Genomic DNA, 11,019 nt, shown 5'->3' with positions numbered 1-11,019 from the left:
TTCCTTGACCATTTGTCTATCAATCTCAAGCTCCAATCTTGCCCCTTCTACTTCATGTTTCCCGGGAGGGTCACAGATCCTGTTTTGGGAGAAGACTGAGCCAAAGTAGGAATTGAGCACGTTTGCCTTTTCTTTGTCATCTGTTATCATTTTGCCATCCTCATTGAGGAGCTGTGCCACCATTTCTTTTCTCTGTCTTTTACTACGGACATACCTGAAGAAAGCTGTTTTGTTGCTTTTAGCATCCCTCTCTAGCCTGAGCTCATTCTCAGCTTTAGCCTTCCTGACACCATCCCTGCAATTCCGTGATACCTGCCTGTACTCTTCCTTTGTGGCCTGGCCTTCTTTCCACTTCCTGTATGTGTCCTTTTTTGTTTTCAGGTCATCTCGAAGCTTTTTGTGAAGCCACACTGGATTCTTCTGCTGTTTCCCCCCTTTTTTCCTTGTTGGAATTGCTTGCCATTGCGCTTTTAGAATTTCCTCTTTTTAGAAACTCCCACCCATCTTGGACTCCTTTTCTCATTACGGTTGCTTACCATGGAACCATACTTACAATTGTTCTGAGTTTATTAGAATCAGCTTTCCTGAAGTCCAGGGTGCGCATATGGCTACTCTCCGTTTTGTCTTCTGTTAAAATCAAGAATTCAAGTATGGTGTAATCATTTTCCCCCAGAGTTCCCGTAACTGCCACTTCATCCACCAAATCATCTCTATTGGTTAGAATCAAGTCCAGGATAGCTGATCCTCTGGTTGCTTCCTCCATGTTCTGAAGGAGAAAGTTATCTCCAACACAAGTCAGAAATTTCTTGGAGGGGCCGTGTTTGGCAGAATTTGTCTCCCAACAGATATCGGGATAATTGGAGTCCCCCATTACTACTACATCATGCCTCCTGAAAACATTGGCAATTTGCCTTTCAAAAGTTACATTCTCATCTTCTCCTTGATTGGGTGGTTGGTAGTAGACTCCAAGCACCACATTTCTTTTGTTACTTGCCCCATTAATTTTAATCCAGATACTCTTGGTGGAGGTAGCAAGCTCATCTTCCTATATTTCTGTGCAGGGATATATATTTTTAACATATAGTGCAACTCCACCTCCCTTTTTATTCCTTCTGTTCTTCTTGAACAAGTTGTATCCTTCAATTGCTGTATTCCAGTCATGGGAATCATCCCACCAAGTTTCAGTTATACCTAACAAGTCATAATTGCCCTCCTGCATTAAGAGCAAGTTTGTCCTGCTTGTTTCCCATGCTCTGTGCATTAGTATATAGACATTGAAGACCATGTGATTTATGGCTTGGCTTCCTTACTACATTTTTCTGAGGACTGTTACTAGGCCCTATTAGAGCCAATTTCTCTGTCCCCATTACTGTGCACAAGCCTTCATCAGTCGTTAACACCAAGTTTACGTCTCCCTCCTCCTTAAGATTCAGTGTAAAGCCCTACTGATGAACTTCTCCATGCTGTGTCCAAACACATTCTTCCCAGTCCTTGTGAGATGCAACCCATCACTTGCCAGCAGTCCATCTTCCAGGAAGCATAGCCCATGGTCCCAGAATCCAAATCTCTCACATCTGCACCACCTTCGTAGCCATTTATTCACACAGAGTATTTTTCTTTCCCTTTCTACTCCTCTTCTACATAGTGGAAGAATGGATGAAAAAACTATCTGGACCCCAAAGTCCTTGAGTTTCCTTCCCAGAGCTTCAAAGTCTGATGTGATTTCTTCATAGCTCCGTTTGGCAGTGTCATTTGTTCCCACATGGATGAGGAGAAAGGCATACCTGTCACTGGGCTTGATGAGCAATGGCAACCTTTCTGTCACATCTCTAATCCGTCCTCCCAATGGAGGGCTGTAGAAAGTGGAGTCCCTCAAGGATCGTTATTGGGACCTGGATTTTTCAACTTGTTCATTAATGACCTAGAATTAGGAGTGAGCAGTGAAGTGGCCAAGTTTGCTGACGATACTAAATTGTTCAGGGTTGTTAAAACAAAAAGGGATTGCGAAGAGCTCCAAAAAGACCTCTCCAAACTGAGTGAATGGGCGGACAAATGGCAAATGCAATTCAATATAAACAAGTGTAAAATTATGTATATTGGAGCAAAAAATCTGAATTTCACATATACGCTCATGGGGTCTGAACTGGCGGTGACTGACCAGGAGAGAGATCTCGGGGTTGTAGTGGACAGCACAATGAAAATGTCGACCCAGTATGTGGCACCTGTGAAAAAGGCAAATTCCATGCTAGGGATAATTAGGAAAGGTATTGAAAATAAAACAGCCGATATCATAATGCTGTTGTATAAATCTATGGTGCGGCTGCATTTGGAATTCTGTGTACAGTTCTGGTTGCCTCATCTCAAAAAGGATATTCTAGAGTTGGAAAAGGTTCAGAAGAGGGCAACCAGAATGATCAAGGGGATGGAGCGACTCCCTTACAAGGAAAGGTTGCAGCATTTGGGGCTTTTTAGTTTAGAGAAAAGGCGGGTCAGAGGAGACGTGATAGAAGTGTATAAAATTATGCATGGCATTGAGAAAGTGGATAGAGCAAAGTTCTTCTCCCTCTCTCATAATACTAGAACTCATGGACATTCAAAGAAGCTGAATGTTGGAAGATTCAGGACAGACAAAAGGAAGTACTTCTTTACTCAGCGCATAGTTAAACTATGGAAATTGCTCCCACAAGACGCAGTAATGGCCACCAGCTTGGATGGCTTTAAAAGATTAGACAAATTCATGGAGGACAGAGCTATCAATGGCTACTAGCCATGATGGCTGAGCTCCGCCACCCTAGTCAGAGGCAGCATGCTTCTGAAAACCAGTTGCCGGAAGCCTCAGGAGGGGAGAGTGTTCTTGCACTCGGGTCCTGCTTGCGGGCTTCCCTCAGGCACCTGGTTGGCCTCTGTGAGAACAGGATGCTGGACTAGATGGGCCACTGGCCTGATCCAGCAGGCTCTTCTTACGTTCTTATGTTCTTATGTTTTCCTGGTAGACAGCATACGTGGTGAGTCCACGCATCATCTCAGCATACTTGGGTTTTGATCCCATGCAACAGGGAATCTCCCACTACTAGTACTCTTCTCTTCTTGTTGTGGGGCGTGGTTTCATTGTCCCTGCTTGATTGAGCTTCAGCCTCTTGCTTGTTGTCACACGGGGTCTCCTCTAATTCTTCCTCCACAGGCTGTCCTCTAGTCTCCTCCTCGAGTGGTTGAAAGCGGTTCCATAGCTCCACTGGTGAAGGGTGTCTTCTAGATCTTCTGCTCCTGTCACCCTTTCCCACGGAGGTTCCTCCACTTCATTTTTCCTTTCCAAAGCAGTCTCCTCTTCTGCTACCGCATGCTGTTGCTCCTCCACCTCCACATCTCTTTGCTGCTGTTGTTCCAGCGTTCTGTCTAAGAATTCTTCATCTTCTCTTACAGTCCTCAGTGTGGCCACCCGCCATTCCAGGCCTCTCACCTTTTCTTCCAACAGTGCCACGAGCTTGCACTTGTTGCAGGTGTACGCCATGTTGTTCTCAGGCAAGAAAACAAACATGGCACACACCTTGCAGGTCACAACCACTGGAGAATCCTTCCCGTTCATACTCTCTCTTCTAACATTTGTTTCTTTCTAACTACTTGTTTTGGAGTGGCCTGTGCTTTGTCCTGTCTTACTTCAGGGTAAACTCATGAGTCCCACTAGTATGCAGTGTGCTGTACAAGGAGAATTAGTAATTTGTTTGGGTTTTTTATGGACCTCCCCCTTGACCTCCCGTCGAACTCCTTTGTCAAACTCCTGTTTGCTCTGCCTGTTTGCTCGCTCTCTGAAAGATGGCTTGCTTATATGTCCTCACCTGTAGGTCAACTGAGACAGCTCCATCTGCTCTGCTCTGCTCTGCTCTACTAGGAGTCAGGAAGCAGAATGGGCTTGAGAATGCAGCTGCATTCTCAAGGTTGCTTGCTTGTTTTGATTATGAGGCTACTTGTTTACATTAGCCATGTGAGAACATCCATACGCAAATTAGCTCATCACCTTTTCAAGCCCGAGAAAGCCATAAACAAACCCACCTGACAGAGCAAAAGTGTGGGCTTTGGTTACTGAGCAAAAACTTCCCTTGACCCTGTGTTGCTTTGAGCACAGAGGCATAGGGAAACTTTCAAAATGCTGTGATTTTGTCAGGGGGCCTGCATTTTGAGCTTCCCAGACTGTAATTCTAAGCAGTAATGGAGTGCAAAAGCAATCAGCACCCCCATAAATCAGTGGTTTGGGGCAATAATTAGGGGACAGATGACATGATATTGGATGAGAACGCAGACCTGGCTTGTATTACGGAGACCTGGCTGGATGAGGCCTCAGCTCCAATACTTGAGGCCATGTGCCCAGCGGGTTTCTGGTTTTCACCAGACCTCCTCTCCATGAGACCAAGTTTGTTGATTGCATGTACTGGAGGTTGGGCCCAACGGGCAGTTTAGGGATTCTGCTTGTGTACCGCCCACCCTGCTGCACAGCAGACTCCCTGACCGAGGTGCTTGAGGTGGTCTCGGATGTGCGGTTATGTTCCCCCAACCTTTTGGTTGTGGGGGATTTTAACGTACACACCGAGTCTATCCTCATGGGAGCCCCTCGGGATTTCATTGAAATCATGACTTCTTGGGATCTGCACCTCAGTAATACAGGGCCCACCCATGTAGCCGGTCATGCTATTGACCTTGTGTTTGTCTCGGGAGGAGAGGGAAGTGTTCTGAAAGGGAGGGTTGTTTCTTCTAACCCTGTGTCATGGTCAGATCACTACCTGGTGAATATAGACCTCTTGATGCCACACACCCTCCGTAGGGGACAAGGACCTATTAAGATGGTCCACCCCAGATGCCTGATGGAACCTCAGGGATTCCTGAATGCACTGGGTGATTTGGAGCTGACTGAAGGTCGCCCGGTCGAAGCCCTGGTGATGAAGTGGAATCGGGAGATCACTGGGGCTTTGGATCGGGTGGCCCCGAAATGTCCTCTCCCCCTGAATAGAACTCAAACAGCGCCCTGGTATACACCACGGTTGCGGGGTCTGAGGCAGGAGGTGAGACGACTTGAGCGCCGGTGGCGGAAATCTCGCACTGAAGACGACCGGACACTGGTTAGAGCAGCAATAACTGCCTACCAAGTGGCAATAAAGACAACCAAGAGGGAGTTCTTTGCTGCCTCTATTGCGTCAGCAGAGTGTTGTCCCAGGAGATTGTTCCAAGTGGTCCGAAGCCTGGTCGGTCCAGTTGCTCAGGAACCCATGGAGCAATCAAAATCTCCTGTGATAATTTTGCTAAACACTTTGCTGATAAAGTCGAGCGCCTGAAGAGCACGATTCCGCTCGCCGTGGATACAGGTAGTGGGCCAGGGTCGGCCAGTTGCATTCCGGTCCGGTGGGATCGGTTTCAGCCTCTTCTCTCTGAGGAAGTGGACAAGGTGCTCGGTACCGTGAAGCCAACCATCTGTCTGTTTGATCCTTGCCCTTCGTGGCTTGTTATGAGCTGCAAGGAGAGACTGAGCGAAGGGATCAAGGCAATGGTAAATGCATCCTTGAAAGAGGGTGCAATGCCATTAGCCCTCAAGGAAGTGGTGATAAAGCCCATCTTAAAAAAACCCTCCTTGGATCCCCGAGAACTGAATAACTTCCTCCCAGTATCTAACTTACAATTCTTGGGCAAGGTGATTGAGCGAGTGGTGGCCAAACAGTTACAGACACACTTGGAGGAAACGGATTATTTAGATCTATTCCAATCGGGTTTCAGGACTGGGCATGGAACTGAAACAGCCTTGGTCACTCTGGTGGATGATATGAGGAGGGCGCTGGATAGGTGGGAGTATACCTTCCTCATCCTCCTAGATCTCTCAGCGACTTTCGATACCGTTGACCACGCTATCCTTTTGGATCGCCTTGAGGGATTGGGAATGGGGGGCACTGTTTTACAGTAGTTCCATTCCTATCTCTCAAATAGGCACCAGAGGGTAGCTTTGGGAGATGAGGTTTCAGACCCTTGGTCTCTTAATTGCGGAGTACCACAGGGCTCTATCCTCTCTCCCATGCTGTTTAACATCTATGTGAAACCGCTGGGGGCCATCAACAGGAGTTTTGGGCTGAAGTGTCACCAATATGCGGATGACACTCAGCTCTATCTCTCATTTAAGTCCTCACCAGAGTTGGCTGTAGATATCATGTCCAAGTGCCTGGAATCTGTAAGTGGATGGATGGGAGAGAACAGGCTGAAGCTGAATCCTGACAAGACCAAGGTGTTGCTTGTGGGAGACAAAGGGAGGCTGGGTATTACAGACCTGATGCTTAATGGGGTGAGATTACCCCTGAAAGACCAGGTCCACAGCCTTGGGGTCATTCTTGACTCCCAGCTGTCCATGGAGGCTCAGGTGTCAGCAGTGAGTCGGGCAGCTTGGTATCAATTATGTCTGATACAAAGGCTGTGTCCCTACCTTCCTGTTCATCTGCTCCCACAAGTGATACATGCCCTGGTCTCCTCTCGCTTGGACTACTGTAATGCGCTCTACGTGGGGTTACCCTTGAAAACGGTCCGGAAGTTACAGCTGGTAGAGAATGCGTCGGCACGCTTGATCAAGCACAGCCGTCACTGTGATCACATCACTCCAGTGTTAATGGATCTTCACTGGCTACCAGTTGTCTACCGGGCCCAATTCAAGGTGTTGGTATTGACCTTTAAAACCCTAAACGGTTTCGGCCCAGTTTATCTGAAGGAGCGCCTCCAGAGTCACCAATTATGCCGCCTGACAAGATCAGCCTCACAAGACCTTCTCTCGGTCCCACCGGTTAAAATAGCTAGGCTGGTGCGGACCAGAGAGAGGGCTTTCTCGATTGTGGCCCCCACCCTCTGGAACTCCCTTCCTCTTGATCTTCGACATATTCCCTCCCTGACAGGTTTTTGCCAAGCCTTAAAAACCTGGCTATTCAGGCAGGCCTATGGGATTGGGGAGGGTTAGTTTTATGATGTTTTAATTGGAAACTGATTTTAAATTGACTATGACTGTGTTTTATTTTGTATATTGTATATGATGTATTGTTTTTTATTGTAAGTCGCCTAGAGTGTCCATTAACCTGGACAGATAGGCGACCAATAAATAAAATTATTATTATTATTATTTATTCATGTGCCATTTTAATCTCCTCGATGTAACCTTCCTGTGATTGGCAATACAGCATTGTCTAAGAGTGATAGATAATGTAATGTTGGGAATTTCTCATTCAGACATACAATGTGGGCACGTCCAATGATATATTCATTTTGTTCTGTAGTTTATTCATTCATTTATTTAGACTATTTCTATACCACTTAATATATAAAAATATCTCTAAGCAGTATATAAAAAACCCACAAGAAATATTATAAGAAGTACACAATAAAGCCATAATACAAGTTGTTGTACATATCCATTTTCTATTGGTTAAATCCATGACATTTGCATAAGTTCATGTACTCTTAAATTATATTCCTATAGTATGGGGATAAATGGAAGGATAAGAAATTTTGCAAGCTTTTATATTTGCCAAGACATTTATTTATTTATTTATTTATTTATTTAATGCATTTATATACTGCCCCACAGCTGAAGCTCTCTGGGCGGTTTACAGCAATTAAAAACATTAAAAACAAATATACAAATTTAAAAACACATTTTTAAAAAACAATTTAAAAACACAGTTTAAATTTTTTAAAAATTTTTTAAAAACGCATGCTAAAATGCCTGGGAAAAGATAACAGTGTTGGCACCAGGTGAGCGGTCATTCCATAATTTGGGGGCCACCACTGAGAAGGCCCTCTCTCTTGTTGCCATCCTCCAAGCTTCCCTCGGAGTAGGCATCCGGAGGAGGGTCTTTGATGTTGAGCGTAGTGTATGTGTGGGTTCGTATCGGGAGAGGCTTTCCATGAGGTATTGTGGTCCCAAGCCATGTAAGGCTTTACAGGTTAAAACCAGCACCTTGAATCGAGCTCGGAAACATACAGGCAGCCAATGCAAGCATGCCAGAATCGGTATTATATATTCGAACCATCAGGTCCCTGTTACCAATCTGGCCGCTGCATTTTGCACAAGCTGCAGTTTCCGAACCGTCTTCAAAGGCAGCCCCATGTAGAGTGCATTGCAGTAATCTAACTTGGAGGTTACCAGAGCATGGACAACTGAAGCCAGGTTATCCCTGTCCAGATAGGGGCGCAGCTGGGCCACCAACTGAAGTTGGTAGAAGGCACTTTGTGCCACCGAGGCTACCTGAGCCTCAAGTGACAGAGATGGTTCTAGGAGAACCCCAAGCTATGAACCTGCTCCTTCAGGGGGAGTGCAACCCCATCCAGGACAGCTTGGACAGCCACCATCTGGTCAGAAGAACCACCCACTAGCAGCATCTCAGTCTTGTCTGGATTGAGCCTCAGTTTATTAGCCCTCATCCAGTCCATTGTTGCAGCCAGGCACCGGTTCAGCACATTGACAGCCTCACCTGAAGACGATGAAAAGGAGAAATAGAGCTGTGTGTCATCAGCATACTGATGGCAACGCACTCCAAAGCTCCGGATGACTGAACCCAACCCTATACTGGAGAGTCCAGAGTGCCAAGTAATGTTCCCCAAGCAGCACCTTCTGGAGCTGACCAGCCAAGTAGGAGCGGAACCACTGCCATGCAGTCTCTCCCACTCCCAACTCAGCCAATCTCCCCAGAAGGATACCATGGTCGATGGTATCAAAAGCCGCTGAGAGATCAAGGAGAATCAACAGAGTCATACTCCCCCTGTCTCTCTCCCGACATAGGTCATCATACAGGGCGACCAAGGCTGTTTCTGTGCCAAAACCAGGCCTGAAACCCAACTGAAATTATTCCAGAAAACTTGGAATATATACTTGGAACTGGAAGGAAAAACAGCCAATGTCTATTAAGCAGTGGTCTGAGGACCTTGCTATCCTTCTTACATTTGAACACTTATCTTATAAACATCAGTTTTCTGTGTGATACCTAACTGGCTGTATGGATGATTTATATAGTTTTATATGTTTAAATTACGGTGCCATCTAAGTAGCCATCTAAGCTGGAGCTTGCAAGATAACATCTGTTTCATTCTTGAGGAGGCAGGATAGACAAGGTGATTTTGAGTGTTGATGTCAGAGAGATGAGTTCTTCTCCATCCCAACAGGGCCAGCACCAGCTTGCAGTGGACCCTTGGGCACCAGACTGCAGTGGCCCTTGGTGGTGGCAGTGGCGGCCACTGCTTAAATAGCTTAAATAGGCCTGGCTCCATCATAGATTAGTACACTGCATGCACACACCTACCATCACGCAAGATGGCAGGAGGTGTGTTGATGCTGCCATGTTGGATGCTGGCATGTATGTGCATACAGCTCACTGATGTGGCACCACAGCACTGCAGGACGTTGTGTGTCCAGCCCATGCTGGCAGCAGGGGGGACTTGGGGAGTGGCTGCTGATCCCCGATCCGTGTCAGCATCAGGTCACCGGTGTGCATGCTCCATGATCTGATGCTAGCATGGATAATGGAGTGGGAGCTGCATCCTCCCAACATCAGCACCAGCAGCCCCTCTCAGCACCAGGTGCTCTTGGCTAGTGCCTAACCTGGCCATCTGCTGGTGCTGGGCCTGCATCCCAATTCCATAATATTTTATTATATTTTATTATATATATTATATAATATATTTTATTATATATATTATATATTATTCACTAATAGGCCAAAAACTTTGTGGTTTAACAACGTACCTATAGCCCACAGATATTTCTATCACACTTTAAAAAGCAGGGAAATTGGGCAGTAGGGCCGGTTCTAAAGGGCGGCCAGGTTGGGCACTGGCCTGAGGGCCCCAGAGCTACAGGAGCCCCTGAGGGGCCCCTGAGGGGCCCTCTGCTCCCCTTCTGCAATCCGCCCCCCCACACCCCCCCTTACCTGTCAGCCAGCTTTTTAGCATTACCCTTGATGAAGATGGCGGCCGCATCTTCCCTAAGGTACTGAAGCCGCTGCTGCCATCTTAGTTGATGGCAGAGATGTGCGCAAATAGCAAGCACATGTGCCATCAACAAAGATGGCGGCAGAGGCTTCATTCCCCTTAGGGAAACCGCAGCCGCCATCTTCATTAAGGGCAATGGTAAAGACTAGACAGGTAGGGGGGCCGTGGTGGTGGGGGGGCTGCACGCGGGTGCTTATGCACATGCACACACACACACCGGGGGGGCAGGGCAAGCTGATGTCGAAGGGCCCCCACATGCCTGGAGCCGGCACTATTGGGCAGCTATAGTGAATGCACCAGGGGAGCAGGAAACCTGATCTCCTGTCTGAGATATTGGACTGCTCTACAAAGTTGTCAGAATGCAAACACAATTTGGGTTGGTTTTTCACAGTCCAACCCACTTCCTGTGTAGCTTGCAATAATTTGGTAACATGTGCCTCTGAGCATATGGTGAGTGGTGGAGTGAAGAGGCAAGAGGGAACGGATAGGAGGGAGGAGAAGGGAGGGTGGGTTTGATCGTTTGCATACTTTTTGAGTTCAATGGGATTTATTTCTGTGCAATCATGTTTGTGGAAATGGACTGCCTTCAAGTCAATCCTGACTTATGTTGACACTATGAATAGGCTTTTTGTGGTAAGCGGTATTCAGAGGTGGTTTTACCATTGCCTTCCTCTGAGGCTGAGAGGCAGTGACTGGCCCAAGGTCACTCAGTGAGCTTCATGGCTGTGTGGGGATTTGAACCCTGGTCTCCCAGGTCGTAGTCCAACACTGACCTGGAGGAGCAGGAGCGGGGAGGGGAGGGGAGGGGAGGGGGGAGATTGGGTGGGTGGGTACTGGGCAGAAGGGAAGCCCCTTTCCTTTGTTTCTTTGTTTATTATTTCATTTATATCCCGCCCTTCCTCCCAGCAGTAGCCCAGGGCGGCAAACAGAAATGATAAAAACACTTCAGAACATCATAAAAAGACCTTAAAATACATTAAACCAAAACAAGCCTAAAAACATTTTTAAAAAAGCTTTAAAAAC

This window comes from Rhineura floridana, chromosome 9 (assembly GCF_030035675.1).
Source record: "Rhineura floridana isolate rRhiFlo1 chromosome 9, rRhiFlo1.hap2, whole genome shotgun sequence".
Classification (NCBI taxonomy): domain Eukaryota; kingdom Metazoa; phylum Chordata; class Lepidosauria; order Squamata; family Rhineuridae; genus Rhineura; species Rhineura floridana.
The sequence above is the reverse complement of the archived record's forward strand: the minus strand, read 5'-3'. Positions refer to the sequence as shown.